The sequence below is a fragment of the Procambarus clarkii genome, chromosome 30, assembly GCF_040958095.1.
Source record: "Procambarus clarkii isolate CNS0578487 chromosome 30, FALCON_Pclarkii_2.0, whole genome shotgun sequence".
Taxonomy (NCBI): domain Eukaryota; kingdom Metazoa; phylum Arthropoda; class Malacostraca; order Decapoda; family Cambaridae; genus Procambarus; species Procambarus clarkii.
Window position 1 is genome coordinate 2,652,856 of NC_091179.1, and position 17,407 is coordinate 2,670,262.

The 17,407-nt window shown below is 41.7% G+C and overlaps 1 pseudogene; it reads right to left on the minus strand.

Annotated features, from left to right (window-relative positions):
* The window catches only part of LOC123765606 (glutamate receptor ionotropic, delta-1-like), a 60,549-nt pseudogene that overhangs the window by 11,455 nt on the left and 31,687 nt on the right, over nt 1-17,407 (minus strand).

Sequence of the window (17,407 nt, forward strand, 5' to 3'; positions counted from 1 at the left end):
GGCTTACCATAGCCCATGCTACTTGGAACGTTTTTTCCGTGCAGCTGAATCTAAAACAACAAACTTTGTGAACCCAAGCCCAGTCATGTGGCCGAGGTGCCTCACGTCTGTGCCCCCCAACTCACTCTTTGTATGGTTCACACTGAGGCCTACATCCTGTAGCCTCTTGAACACCTGCCTGAGCAAGCTCAGGAGTGCTTCCCACGTAATAGAGTAGATGAGGTCGTCATCCACAAACTCCTCAACACCATCATTAACCTCCATGTCTTCACTTATAGTCCTGATGAATATGACAAAGGCTGTTATGTCTTCTATCATCTATCCTGCCATTGCGAATGGGAGGACTGTGATCTGAAACAGTCCCTCACTAGTGATGAAGGCACTGCAGTGTTTACTGTCTTCAACAATGGGGATTTGTCAAACCACCTTCGTCATACAAATATTGAAGTACGATTAACAAAGAAACCTCACCTGATGCACCATCCGAAGGCAGCAAACATGGGAATGCCTCTGCTGGTGTGGAAGGGATTGTTGCCCTGCTCGTCCGTGAAGTGAGTTGCCACGTTCACGGTGACGAAGTTCTTGAAACTTATGAAAGAAAATTTCCCCGCCAGCACCTTCTTCAGCGCCTCGTCCTCCTCTATGACCTGCCACACAGGGTTTGAATAACGTCAGTATTCCTTCTAACAATTTAGATTATATAATAGAGAAATGTTTAGAAATAAAGGCAACAAGGCTATTAATGCATACATAGTGGATCAGATCCTCGTGCACATTTTATATATAACGTTCAATGTTCAGCAATGGTTAGTAAGTACTTTAACACTTGCAGACCTGTTCAGCATATGAATGGTTTCTGGCATTGACCACTAGAACGCTGCTGACCTAATACACATATGTGAAAATAGATAACCGCATATGAGTACACTGCCGGCTATCATGACAAGTGCCCGTTACTCGCCCTTGCTTCACTCGCCTTGCTGACGTTCGTGATCGTGTTACAGGAGTATGGTTTATTAGTGCGAATATTCGGGCCCACAGCAAGTCTAGTGACGGCGTAAAAAATTGAAAAAAGTGTACATGCAGCCACTGCGCTAACATAACCCCACCCCGCCTGGCCTCTAGGTCACTCGCCTGGCCACTGGGTGACCCGCCTGGCCTCCCGGTGACCCGCCTGGCCTCCCGGTGACCCGCCTGGGCTCCCAGTGACAGGCCTGGCCTCCCGGTGACCCGCCTGGCCTCCCGGTGACCCGCCTGGCCTCCCGGTGACCCGCCTGGCCTCCCGGTGACCCGCCTGGCCTCCCGGTGACCCGCCTGGCCTCCCGGTGACCCGCCTGGCCTCCCGGTGACCCGCCTGGCCTCTGGGTCACTCGTCTGGCCTCCCGGTGACCCGCCTTCCCACTGGCTGACCCGCCTTGCCACTTGATGACCCGCCTGGCCTCCCGGTGACCCGACTTGCCTCTCGGTCACCTGTTTGGCCTTCTGGTGACCCCGCCTGGCCTCCCGGTGACCCGCCTGACCTCCCGGTGACCTACCTGGCCTCCGGGTCACCCGCCTGGCCTCTGGGTCACTCGTCTGGCCTCCCGGTGACCCGCCTGGCCTCTGGATCACTCGCCTGACCACTTGATGACCCGCCTGGCCTCCCGGTGACCAACCTGGCCTCCCAGTGACCCGCCTGGCCTCCCGATAACTCGCCTGGCCTCTGAGTCACTCGCCTGACCACTGGGTGACCAACCTGGCCTCCCGGTGACCCGACTGGCCTCCCGGTGACCCGCCTGGCCTCTGGGTCACTCGTCCGGCCATCGGGAAACCCGGTAGCACTGTACTGTGGTACCGACCAACACAACACGGCCCGTTGATGGACTAAGACTAGCGGAGTCCCACACTCATCCCTCCACACCCATGTTATAACTCAACCCTCCACACCCATGTTATAACTCAACCCTCCACAACCATGTTATAACTCATCCCTCCAAACCCATGTTATAACTCATCCCTCCACAACCATGTTATAACTCATCCCTCCAAACCCATGTTAAAACTCAACCCTCCACACCCATGTTATAACTCATCCCTCCACACCCATGTTATAACTCAACCCTCCACACCCATGTTATAACTCAACCCTCCACACCCATGTTATAACTCATCCCTCCACACCCATTTTAAAACTCAACCCTCCACACCCATGTTATAACTCAACCCTCCACACCCATGTTAAAACGCAACCCTCCACACCCATGTTATAACTCATCCCTCCACACCCATGTTATAACTCTTCCCTCCACACCCATGTTAAAACTCATCTCTCCACACCCATGTTATAACTCTTCCCTCCACACCCATGTTAAAACTCATCCCTCCACACCCATGTTAAAATGCAACCCTCCACACCCATGTTATAACTCATCCCTCCACACCCATGTTATAACTCTTCCCTCCACACCCATGTTAAAACTCATCTCTCCACACCCATGTTATAACTCATCCCTCCACACCCATGTTAAAACGCAACCCTCCACACCCATGTTATAACTCATCCCTCCACACCCATGTTATAACTCTTCCCTCCACACCCATGTTAAAACTCATCTCTACACACCCATGTTATAACTCTTCCCTCCACACCCATGTTAAAACTCATCCCTCCACACCCATGTTAAAATGCAACCCTCCACACCCATGTTATAACTCATCCCTCCACACCCATGTTATAACTCTTCCCTCCACACCCATGTTAAAACTCAACCCTCCACACCCATGTTATAACTCAACCCTCCACACCCATGTTAAAACGCAACCCTCCACACCCATGTTATAACTCATCCCTCCACACCCATGTTATAACTCTTCCCTCCACACCCATGTTAAAACTCATCTCTCCACACCCATGTTATAACTCTTCCCTCCACACCCATGTTAAAACTCATCCCTCCACACCCATGTTAAAACTCATCCCTCCACACCCATGTTATAACTCATCCCTCCACACCCATTTTAAAACTCAACCCTCCACACCCATGTTATAACTCAACCCTCCACACCCATGTTAAAACGCAACCCTCCACACCCATGTTATAACTCATCCCTCCACACCCATGTTATAACTCTTCCCTCCACACCCATGTTAAAACTCATCTCTCCACACCCATGTTATAACTCTCCCCTCCACACCCATGTTAAAACTCATCCCTCCACACCCATGTTAAAACTCATCCCTCCACACCCATGTTATAACTCATCCCTCCACACCCATGTTATAACTCTTCTCTCCACACCCATGTTATAACTCTTCTCTCCACACCCATGTTAAAACTCATCCCTCCACACCCATGTTATAACTCAACCCTCCACACCCATGTTATAACTCAACCCTCCACACCCATGTTATAACTCATCCCTCCACACCCATGTTAAAACTCATCCCTCCACACCCATGTTATATCTCATCCCTCCACACCCATGTTATAACTCATCCCTCCACACCCATGTTATAACTCTTCTCTCCACACCCATGTTAAAACTCATCTCTCCACACCCATGTTATAACTCAACCCTCCACACCCATGTTATAACTCAACCCTCCACACCCATGTTATAACTCATCCCTCCACACCCATGTTAAAACTCATCCCTCCACACCCATGTTATAACTCTTCCCTCCACACCCATGTTAAAACTCATCCCTCCACACCCATGTTAAAACTCATCCCTCCACACCCATGTTATAACTCATCCCTCCACACCCATGTTATAACTCTTCTCTCCACACCCATGTTAAAACTCATCTCTCCACACCCATGTTATAACTCAACCCTCCACACCCATGTTATAACTCATCCCTCCACACCCATGTTATAACTCTTCCCTCCACACCCATGTTAAAACTCATCCCTCTACACCCATGTTATAACTCATCCCTCCACACCCATGTTATAACTCATCCCTCCACACCTATGTTATAACTCATCCATCCAAACCCATGTTATAACTCTTCCCTCTACACCCATGTTATACCTCTTCCATCCACACCCATGTTAAAACTCTTCCATCCACACCCATGTTAAAACTCTTCCATCCACACCCATGTTATAACTCTTCCCTCCATACCAATGTTATAACTCATCCATCCAAACCCATGTTATAACTCATCCCTCCACACCCATGTTATAACTCATCCCTCCACACCCATGTTATAACTCTTCCCTCCACACCCATGTTATAACTCATCCCTCCACACCCATGTTATAACTCTTCCCTCCATACCAATGTTATAACTCATCCATCCAAACCCATGTTATAACTCATCCCTCCACACCCATGTTATAACTCATCCATCCAAACCCATGTTATAACTCATCCCTCCACACCCATGTTATAACTCATCCCTCCACACCCATGTTATAACTCTTCCCTCCATACCAATGATATAACTCTTCCTTCCGCACCTCTTACATGTTATTTCTTTTTCGTTATGTTATACCTAAATATTGTTACGCAAATTTCCCATAAGCTCTGTTTAATACTATCAATTTATAAGAAAATCCGAATTTTTGGAAATACTCAAAATGTGACTTTTATTGCGTTCATTTTAACTACGCCAGGGGGATGAAATTCCTCTTTGCCATCTCGTCGAACCTTAAGTAGAAAAAGTAAGAGTTCAGGAACGCGGGTTCTATGTCATTCTACTGCATCAATATTTATTCATAGATTCGCCACATTCTTGTGATTTCAATGTGCAAGACCTTGTACTCTAGTATTTTGAATACTCTTGTAACACACTATAAGAATCCGTTTGTTTTTCTTTGGTGGGTTCCACGAGGCAAAACACATTCCTGCTGAACACCCAAATTATTGCAAATAATTTTATTAATTATCTCATAAAATATAAATTAGAAAACAATAAGAATTTGCTTTTATGTTTTTTAATAACAGTTTATATTTATAATAGTAATGAATATATAATAAAAAAATCTGGCTGGATTGTTAGTATGACTCCTTTTCTCAGCTCACTTCATAGTGCCTTACAGGTATTAATTTTTTCGAACTCTCCAACATTTAATCAATAAATTTGTTCTCAAAATCACAAAGCCTATTGAACAAACACATAAAAATGAATAATATTAATACTATTCATTTCATATCAGTAATGTTTGACAATTGATTAAAAGTGCATATTTTAGAACCCACACAGCACCCACCTCCATTTTATGATAAACTTGATTAACTGCAGGATTTGGATGCTTCACGAAGTAATCAACAACCGCTTCCGTCAGCATCCAGGAAACAGTTCCCCACCTCCAGCCAGGCTGGGTCACCAGGTCCTCGAAGGTCTCTAGTGGCCGGGACCTGCCTTGTACAGTAAGGTGAGCCATCAAAGAGGAACTGAACCCTGTAGTGACTATCAAGCAGAACACAAGCCACCACCCCACCAACATCTGTAGACAACCAAAGGAACATAATAAAATTATGTTTAAACCTGTTTTTCTAAAATAATTTTTAATTAGTTGTTTGCACACCAAGTCAAAACAGGAGTCACAAATTCTGTGGAAAGTTTGAATAAAAGTCAATACGTAATATGTCAAGTTTTCCATCACATAATGCTAAATGATAAAGAGCTTCTTAGATTATGTAAACAACAATTTAACCAATTTAAAATACTTAAGTGAAAGAGAAACCTTAGGAAATTCCTGGCAAGTAAGCTTACTTCTTCTGTTAGATCGTTTACATATATCAGGAACAGGATGGGCCCTAATACCGACCCATGAGGTACTCCACTCGCAACCTCTCTCATTTCTGATAGCTCTCATCTTACAATGACTCTCTGCCATCATCCTGAATGATACTCCTTCACCCATTTGAGTACTCTTTCCGATACACCTGCAGCCTGTTTAGCGAAATTGCATAGGAGTCGCTTTTGAAGAACAGTGTCAAAACTTTCACTGAATATCCAGCAAAATTAACGTTTGCCAAACTCTCTCCTATTTGATCGTTGTCATCTTGTCATAGAATTCTATCAAGTTAGTCAAGAAAGATTTTCGTTTTCTTATCCATGTTTGCTGATGATGTTAGGCAAATGAGGCGTATCAGAAATGAAGAGGACTGCAGTACATTACAAGATGACCTTGAATCTCCTGAGATGGTCAAAGAAATGCCTATTAGGCTTTAACAAGATAAATGCAAGGCAATGAAAATTAGACTCTGCCTTTATCTCTTTCTGTCTTTGTCTGCCTCTCTCTCTCACTGTCTGTCTATCTTTATGTCTCTCACAGTCTATCTTGCTGTCTCTCCCTTTCTGTCTGTCTCTGCCTCTGTCTCTCTTTTTAATAAAAAATATAACTGGCTACCATTAATGGGTTGGTAATCGCTGGTGAGAGGATCTGAGTTGTTAGCTATACTTAACAAAATATAATAGTTACACCATTGACTTTCAGAAAATGACGTGGCTTCAGAAACATATGAAACTGTAAAAGGATCATCTGTTTTATGCGACTAAAGCCAAATTATTGATGACAAGGAATTTCTGTAAATTTTCCGAGATCAGTGAATAATGGTGAATATTACCATATGATGAAAAAGTTTAATTTTTTTTTTCAAGAAAAAAATAGATCTGAAGCCGGCTGTTGCCTTTTGAATTCTAAGAACCCCGACCAGCCTATGTTCATCTCATATCCGAGACGATTCCCATTATCAGTTTGGGTGAGGCTAGCCCCAAGCGTATGGCCTTCTTCTTTGGAAAAACAAAAAGACAAATAGACATGCTCTCATATTATACTTCGTAGGGTTGGTTGGGGGGTGGGGGGGGGATGGGGTATCCGGTGTTGCCTGGAACTTTCTGTCTGTCTCCCATTTATACATCTTTTTATCTATTCATTTATTTGTCCATCCATCAATCTATCTATCCATCTATCTATCCATTTTTCTAACCATTAATGTACTCATCCATCTACCCATATGTCCATCTATCCATCCTTCTATCTATCCACCTATCTTTTCATCTATTTCTCTATATATTCATCAATCTATATATCCATCCATCCATTTATCTATTTATTTATCCATCAACCTATATATATGCAACTTTCTATCCATCTGTCTTATCCCGTTATCAGCCTCCTTTCCACCCCTCCCCTCATCATCTATAACCCCCCTCCCTTAATCTTTCCCTGTTCCCACCTCTCCTCAAATTACATTGGGCCCCCCTAACCCCCCTGCTCCACGTTTCGCTCCTCTTCCTCTTCTGTCAGAAAATATATTATTAGGACGAACAAAACAACTGTCAGATCACATATCCATCCATCTATTTACCCATGTATCATGACTGTTCGTTATCCCCCTTGCCCCCATCTCCCCACCTCCGAATCACCCAGTATCCCCCATTCCCTCATGGGGAATAGGGTATACTGGATTGTCAGAAAATATATATATCTATAATTACGAACAACTCTTGGGATAAAACAACCCACATTTCACAATTGACAACACTTTTTATCAACCAAAAATCGAATGAAAATTACACTGTTCCTCATATTTCTTAAAGCGTTTAACTTAGTACAGCCTCAAACCGCGTATGTCCGCTTCGTACCCCCATAACGGATATATATGTATATGTCGAACCTAGTAGCCAGAATGCACTTCTCGGGTTACTATGCAGAGCCCGCTTTGCCTAACAGGCCGAGTGATTTTTTTTTCAAAACATTGTTTCCAATTGGTTTCTTTGAATTATTATTAATATATTATGTTAAGAACATAAATTATTGACTTAGTTATGTTAGTTTAGGTTAGGTTAAGATAGGTTAGGTTATGTTAGGTTGGGTTAGTTAGGTCCTGTTAGGTCCTGTCGTACATTAGTCTTAACTCTAATTAGAAGAACTTAACTCATACATATTGAAATGGATAGCTCTATCATTCCATAAGAAAAAATATCGAAAAATATATAAATTCAGAAAAACTTGGCTTATTAGGTATATATGTCAATTTGCCTAATAAGCCAAGTTTTCCTGAATTTATATATTTTTCAATTTTTTTTCTTATGAAATGATGAACGTATCTATTGCATTATGAATGAGTTAGTTTTCTTAGATTTGAGTTAAAACGAACGTAGATATATGACCAAACCTAGCCAACCCAACCTAACCTAACCTAACCTATCTTAACCTAAGGTAAACTAACACAACTAAGTCAATAATGTATGTTCTTAATATAATATATTAATAATAATTGAAATAAACTAATTGGAAGCAATTTATTGAAAATAAAGAAAATCACTCGGCCTGTTTGGCCTAAGTGGTTAGGATCGGTCATAGATATAAGACCGATCCTAACCAACCCTACCTAACCTAACCTAACCTATCTAAACCTAACTTAAACTAACACAACTAAGTAAAAAAATTATGTTCTTAATATAATATAATAATAATTATTCAAATAAACTAATTGGGAACAATTTATTGAAAATAAAGAAAATCACTCGGCCTATTAGGCAAATCGGGCCTTACATAGTAGGACGAGAAGTGCGTTATGGCTACTAGGTACGACATACTTATATATATATATATATATGCGAACAAGCCTGAATGGTCCCCAGGACATATGCAACTGAAAACTCACACCCCAGAAGTGACTCGAACCCATACTCCCAGAAGCAACGCATCTGGTATGTACAAGACGCCTTAATCCACTTGACCATCACGACCGGACATAATGAGGTGATAGCCGAGGCTATTTGAACCACCCCACCGCCGGCACTCGGATAGTTATCTTGGGCATAGCTTGGTAAAATGCTATGCCCAAGATAACTATCCGAGTGCCGGCGGTGGGGTGGTTCAAATAGCCTCGGCTATCACCTCATTATGTCCGGTCGTGATGGTCAAGTGGATTAAGGCGTCTTGTACATACCAGATGCGTTGCTTCTGGGAGTATGGGTTCGAGTCACTTCTGGGGTGTGAGTTTTCAGTTGCATATATATATATATATATATATATATATATATATATATATATATATATATGTCGTACCTAGTAGCCAGAACGCACTTCTCAGCCTACTATACAAGGCCCGATTTGCCTAATAAGCAAAGTTTTCATGAATTATTTGTTTTTCGACTACCTAACCTACCTAACCTTACCTAACCTAACTTTTTCGGCTACCTAACTTAACCTAACCTATAAAGATAGGTTAGGTTAGGTTAGGTAGGGTTGGTTAGGTTCGGTCATATATCTACGTTAATTTTAACTCCAATAAAAAAAAATTGACCTCATATAGAATGAAATGGGTAGCTTTATCATTTCATAAGAAAAAAATTTGAGAAAATATATTACTTCAAGAAAACTTGGCTTATTAGGCAAATCGGGCCATGCATAGTAGGCAGAGAAGTGCGTTCTGGCTACTAGGTACGACATATATATATATATATATATATATATATATATATATATATATATATATATATATATATATATATATATATATATATATATATATATATATATATATATATATATATATATATATTTTTTTTTTTTTTTTTTGTTTGTGAGGGTACCACCTCTGGTGCCAATGTGGGGACCCATAGCCTCGGAGAAGAAAATAAAAAGTATTCAGAGGAGACTTTGTGGTTTCTCACTGAACACTAATATTATCTTCTCCTACCACCCCCATTCTTTTGTATGTACACATATATGTTTGCTTTATTTGAACTTTGTTACAAACAAAGAGTTACATATAGGTTACAAAGATGGTTATCATAGGTTATCGAGTTCCTCCAGCTCCTCAGATGGCGGGCAGGAACCCTGGATGCAGTGCGCATTTCCCCTCTGTATCGCTACGCTGAGGGGCTGGAAAAGAAAGCTGGCAGCTCTAGGGTCCCTTGTTGTTTCAATGAGCCTAGAACCCAGTTCCTTTAAAAAACTGGTAGCACTTTTACGCCGAGTGTCTCAGAAGCAATGGGGACAAAATTGTAGTGGTGATCCAGTTCTCTATACTTACGGGACTTGGCTGCTTCCCTGTGTGTGGCAGCGCCACCTGGTTGTGCAACACTGAGGTCAATGTAGGTGTTAGCCAGAGTTGATACGCACGTGTAGTCCTATACCAACTACTTGCCATTCTTCCAGGGGTTCACTGTGATACCATCCGGGCGACCAATAAGAGCATCAGAGTTACGGGGCGTTAGGTAACGGGGCTCTCTTTCAGCTGGGCATCCAGCTGTGGTGAGGCTCCTCTTGATGATGTCGTTAACTTCACTGTGCCTCGAGTGCCATCCCCCTGTGCTTTGGCAGAGTAGGCCATGGTGGCCGTACCTGTCAGCCACCACCTCGCCGCAAATACACCTATATCTGGTGTGGATTGGGGCAGCAAGGCGGAGGGCCACAGCAATTCGGAGGGCGTGTGGTGTGAGACGCGTGCCAGTTGCCAACATTGGGGTTGCTAACAGGAAATCCCCTGCATATATATATATATATATATATATATATATATATATATATATATATATATATATATATATATATATTATATATATATATTATATAATATATATATATTATATATATATATTATATATACTTTCGTATTCAGAGTTAAATGTCAAGTTTTTCCCTGAGTGCTCTGTGTTCCCTTCTCTGAGGCTGTGGGTCCCTATAATTACACCAGTGGTGGTACCCCCCTATATATATATATATATATATATATATATATATATATATATATATATATATATATATATATATATATATATATATATATATATATATATATTCACAGTGTATGTATATACATATAATTTCTCACCCTGCCAGAGATGCTGGCAGAGGGGTCTGAAGGCAGGTTTTGCAGGAGAGCTCCATAGCCGTACATGAGAGATGTGACAAGTCCCACCCGACGCCCTCCAGCCACCCACTGCCACGCCCTCTGCAGCAGCCACAGAGTCACGCCCCACGCCACCACACTCACCAGCAGGGTCACCCACAGCTCACCTGTAAAGAAGTTGACAAATGATTGACGTTTGCTATATAGATGCACTATCATAATATTAACTATTGGTTCGTAATGACAAATGCTGTCAAATAATACCATTATCTTGTTTGGAATGTTTTTTCATGATACTTAGGATGGTTTTTCTTGATAATTACCTTAAACTGTTTTCGTCTTTTTTAGGCTTCATGAGCCTTAATTGTAGGTCTCGGACTGTTCTATGCTCATCCGTCCTCTTAATAGTGTCGCATTTTCACCTATACTTTACCTAAGGCCAAAAATTTTCGAACTAGAAAATGGTAGCAGCTCGCGAAATTGACACACTGTCCCGTTTTCTGTCTTGGGTTCTCTGGTAGGTTAGGACAAGGCACTTTAGTTCGACAGTTTCTTAGCGTTTTGAAACATTAGGGGTACGGGCCGACTGTACAGGGCTGAGTCACTATCAACTGGGAGACCCACGATAACCATCTATTTATTCACAGACATACCAAATGTACATTGTACATTATAAAGTTTAAGTAAATCGGGTTGTATATTGTGATGATTGTCAAATAATTTGTGATCATTTCAAGTTATTGCATGTTTGAACTACCACTGTGCTTGTTGTTGTTGATTTAAGGGCGACGATGATCAAGGGATCGGATGCGCCCCGGTGTCGGCGGAAACTAATGTGCTGCACGGCCAATAAACACACAGACAGGCAGATGATTGGGGATTCCCAGGAGTCCCTCTGGCAGGCAAATACCGGCCTCGCCCTACATAGAGAACACTGGGTAGCAAAACCAAAAACTCGGCCAGAACTAAAACGCAAAAACGTTATCCAGTGACCCCCAGGCAGAGCAGAAGCCAGCCGTCCACCACGTCTAAGAGCCCACCAACTCCCGGCACCTCTCGTCCAAGCCGGACACCGTTACTCCGCTGGGAGAACCAGCCAGAAAACGTTCAACATCTATTAACTATCATGTGACTCAAGGCGATATATGCCCCAGGCTTCGTAAGAATCTGGACCGTTGAAGAGAAACGCCAAAGCGCAGTATCATAACCCAAAATCGCGAACCAGAACGTGAGCTGCCGGCCTCCAGACGGAGCAGGTGTCCAGACGTCCGTTCGTGATGTGGTGGAGGCTTATCCATACACAGCTTCAAGTGTAGATATGATAGAGCCCAGAAGGCTCATAAACCTGTACGTTAGTTGATTGACAGTTGAGAGGTGGGACCAAAGAGCCAGAGCTCAACCATCACAAGCACAATTAGGTGAGTACAGTCCGTGGCTCCATCAGTTGATGATGTACATGGAGGGACATAGTCGATCATTAATGAGCAGTGACAGATCATAGTGGTACGAGGAGCTGATAAACCTCCCACCAACTACTCTGCCAATTATTAATACAACTATTTCTTCTCACTGTATGCCATTACTCCAAAACTCACACTGTTACAGGGCAATGGACGCCACTGCCTCACTTGTCCTACTGAAGAGTCCTGTACTAATCGTGTGCACTGTGTCTGTGTGCATTGATGCCAATTGCTTTACATATAAAAAAAACAAATTGACCAGTGGAAAGCAAGGGATAAACATACGATAGCACGTTCGAAACCTCCAAATATTTGTTCTAGTACAAATTTGATAAAATCATCTGAAAAACCAAAGATTTTATTAAAGCCATATAAATTTGCATCTAACATAGGAATAGCAGTCCAGACATAACTAAAATCATTTACATGTTAAACATCCAAATTGGCAACAATTAAATAAATTATCTGCTAAGAGGAGTTGCCGAGCAAGAATTATTTGTAGTCAAGTATTGCCAGACAGTACGAGCGGCAAGTCACAGTTCATTAAAAAATCATTGATAATATGTAAATGATATAACTAATTTGCTTCACGTTGGAACTGCATTTATGATATGTTGGTGTACGTAATTGTTTATGTGAGAAACTAATACCTGATATTTATAAAGAACTGACACTAGGTCATACATTGAGCTTATATATGAAAATGGATAGTTTTATGTTGATTAATGCAATTGATATTTTTTTTTTTTTACATTGAATCCGAGATTATATTTAGGTGTGTTAATAAGGATGAGTGTGACTGATATAGTGAAATATAGGCGAGACCAATATTTTTATTATTAAGTAGATTGATCTGATTTTTATGATTGAGTTGACGAAGAAAAATGTGCGAGAAAAATCTAATTATGTCAGGTTGCTGAGGACAGTATAGAATATAAATATAAATATACTCATTATACTCATCTTTTACTGAAGATATGAAATAAAACTTATTATCTTAAAAAAAACATATAAGATATACCTTTAAATGGACGTACGAGAGCCAGGCTTTTTGGCAGCAGCGTCGGCTTGAGCGAGGCAATAATGAAAGGATCAGAGGGATAACTCTTTAAATAATCCACAGCTTTGAGGCGCTTTGCCGTTGGTGCTGAAATGGTGGAGAACTCCCTCTCCTCCCGCTGGAGGAGACCTATCATGCCGCTGAAGGAGCCGTTCCTCTCCACGCCCAAGGTGCGGTTCATATCCTCCTGAACGTTGAAGCTGCGGGTCAATATGGCTGCCATAAGTTATTGTTATATATTACAGATATTACAGTTGAAGTTTAGTTAATATGCACAGGGTGAAAGGCGCTTTATTCTTAATTTTTCTTTCATATAATAGCTGGATATGATGATAATAGCATGCTTGTGTACTCTCCTGATTGGGTTTGAAGGGGTAGAGCTAAGGTTCTTGGGTCCCACCTCTCAACTGTCAACCACCTAATGTACAGGTTCCTGAGCCAAATGGGCTCTATCAGTTTTTTAGTTGAAGCCGAGTATGAAGACCACCTCCACTACATCACTTCCCATTGCATTCATTTCTTAACTGCTCTGACACTAACAAATAATTCTAATGTCTCTGTGGTTCATTTGCGAACTCAGTTTCCACCTGTGTCACTTTGTGAGAGTACCACCCGTATTAAATAATATGCTATACCTGATACAGTTCTTTGAGAATTTTTTATGAGGTAATCATGTCTCCCGGAAATGTTCAGTCCTTCAGTGGCGCGAGGTGCAATGCAAGTAGAATTTCCTTGAAACTCGTTCCACATAGTTCAGAGACTATTCTCCTGGCATACTTTTCAATCTTTTTCAACTGCGTCATTTGCTTGACTAGGTATGGACTCCACGTTGGAGAAGTATTCTCTAGTATTGGTCTAACATGATATACAAGGTTCTGAATTATTCCTAATAAAAAATCAAAAGACATTTCTTATGGTCAAGTGACAAGTTGGGTGTGAATTAACTCCTAGATCCTTCTCTCTGCATTTTCATGATGTATTTACTCTCCCACTTCATACTTTGTGTCCGGCCTCTTGTTCCCTACACCTAGATTCATTACTTTACATTTATTTGAGTTAAACTCTAGTAGCAATTTGTTCGATCATTCTCATAGTTTTTCTCTCTGTCAACAGTTGATGATGCGTAGCATCATCATAGCCTTTCGATGGCTATGTAGCCATCGTTGCTTTTTGTAGCCTTTCTATTTCTTCCTATATCTTAATCCACCTCCAAATTTTATAATCATCAAAACACATTGCGAGGAATGTGTCTATACGCTCTGGAAAATCATTTACATATATGAGAAACAGGAAAGGTTCGAGTAGAGGGCCCTGTGGGGCTCCGCTGGTGGCATATCTCCACTTCTCTTTCTTGGTAAATTTTGGCCACCTGATCATAGCATTTTATTACACCAATATATTTTTGTATTTACTATTTGTCTTTACTATTTGTGCTTCCTAAATCGAGGTGATAGCTCTAGGACCCCGCCTCCTTGAACGTCGGCCAATACATTAAGTTACTTCTGATCCACATTTCATCTCTAATATCTGCAAAACAGTCTATCTAACAATCTAACACACACACACACACACACACACACACACACACACACACACACACACACACACACACACACACACACACACACACACACACACACACACACACACACACACACACACACACACACACCAGCCCGTCCTCCAAAAATGGGGTGGTAAATGTAAGGAGGCAAATAAGTGCAATTATGTACTATTCATAGCAGTTAGGAATTGTACTTATTTTCACTCAGTATTAAATCGTACTGTCAAATATATTGTGAATATTTGAGTTTACCCGAAAAACTGAATAGAAAACCACAACCTCACCTAACCGTCTTAGTTTTTGAAGATAATAATTTTATTACTTCTTAATTACAATTAGTACTTAACCTATAGCTATATTGATATTACAGTTTTATTAAACTAATAAAACAAAACTAAAATATATCAATAAATTGTAAAGTAACTCAGGATATTTTAAAATTTTGTATAAAATCTATATTATTTAATAAATCTGAAAACGAAATTCCTGATATTTAAAACTTGTGTATTGTTAATTGAAGTTGAAACCGTCATCCTAAAATTCTGAGTGTCTTAACAGAAAACGAGAAAAATTAAATCGGGGGAGGGAGTTGGGTCAATGTAACAGCCCCATAAGTGCAATTATGCACTGCTTATGACAGTAAGAAAGTGTACTTATTACACTTAGTATTAAATCGTACTGTCAATTCGGAGGATGGGTTGCACACACACACACACATCCCCAGGATGTATCCCATGGCAGCTAACTCTCGGATACCTCTTTACTACTAGGTATTTGCCTCGGCTGGGACTTTAACCCATGGGCTTAGGACTACGACAGCAGAGCGCTGTCCAGTCGCCTGTAAGTGTATCTGTGTGTGTGTGTGTGTGCTCTCCTGGTTGTACTCGACTAATTATGTTTGCGGGGGTTAAGCTTTGGCTCTTTGATTCTGCCTCTCAACTGTCAATCAACTGGTGGACAGATTCCTGAGGCTACTGGGCTCTATTATATTTACATTTGAAACTGTGTATGGAGTCTGCCTCCACCACATCACTGCCTAATGCAGTCCATCTGTTAACTACTCTGACATTAACAAAGTTCTTTCTAACATCCCTGTGGCTCATTTGAATACTAAGTTTGCACCTATGTCCCCTGGTTCGTGTACCACCCGTACTAAACAGTTTATCTTTATTTACCCTCTCAATTCCTCTGAGAATTTTATAGGTTGCGATCATGTCTCCCCTAACTCTTCTGTCTTCCATGGTCGAGATGTTTATTTCAAGTAATCTTTCCTCATACCTCATTCCTTTCAGCTCGGGGACTAGCCTAGTGGCATATCTCTGGACCTTTTCTAGCACCTTTTTGTGTTTGACTAGATGGTGATTTCACGCTGGAGCCGCATATTCCAGTATTGGACTGACATATGAGGAATACACGGTTCTGAATGATTCCTTACACAAGTTTCTGAAGGCAGTTCTTATGTTCGCCAGCCTTGCCTTCACCGCTGATGTTATCCTTTTTTGTGGGATTCAGTGAACTGGTGCGATATCAACCCCCCATTTCTATCTCTCGTCCTGACTTCTGAGGATATCCTCTCCCAGCTGGTACCTTGTGTTTGACCTCCTGCGCCCTTCGCTTATCTTCACCACTTTGAACTTGTTCGAGTTAAATTCTAGTAGCCATTTGTTGGACCATTCCTCCAGTGCATGTGTGTGTGTGTGTGTACTCACCTAGTTGTACTCACTTAGTTGTGCTTGCGGGGGTTGAGCTCTGGCTCTTTGGTCCCGCCTCTCCAACCGTCAATCAACAGGTGTACAGGTTTCTGAGCCCATTGGGCTCTATCATATCTATGCTTGAAACTGTGTATGGAGTCAGCCTCCACCACATTGCTTCCTAATGCATTCCATTTGTCAACCACTCTGACATTAAAAAAGTTCTTTCTAATATCTCTGTGGCTCATTTGGGCACTCAGTTTCCACCTGTGTCTCCTAGTGCGTGTGCCCCTTGTGTTAAATAGCCTGTCTTTATCAACCCTGTCGATTCCCTTGAGAATCTTGAATGTGGTGATCATGTCCCCCCTAACTCTTCTGTCTTCCACCGAAGTGAGGTTCAATTCCCGTAGTCTCTCCTCGTAGCTTATACCTCTCAGCTCGGGTACTAGTCTGGTGGCAAACCTTTGAACCTTTTCCAGTTTAGTCTTATGCTTGACTAGATATGGACTCCATGCTGGAGCCGCATACTCCAGGATTGGTCTGACATATGTGATATATAATGTTCTGAAAGATTCCTTACACAAGTTTCTAAAGGCCGTTCTTATGTTAGCCAACCTGGCATATGCTACTGATGTTATCCTCTTGATATGAGCTTCAGGGGACAGGTCTGGCGTGATATCAACCCCCCAGGTCTTTCTCTCTCTCTGACTCTTGAAGTATTTCATCTCCCAAGTGATACCTTGTATCTGGTCTCCTGCTTCCTACCCCTATCTTCATTTCATTACATTTGCTTGGGTTAAACTCTAACATCCATTTCTTCGACCAT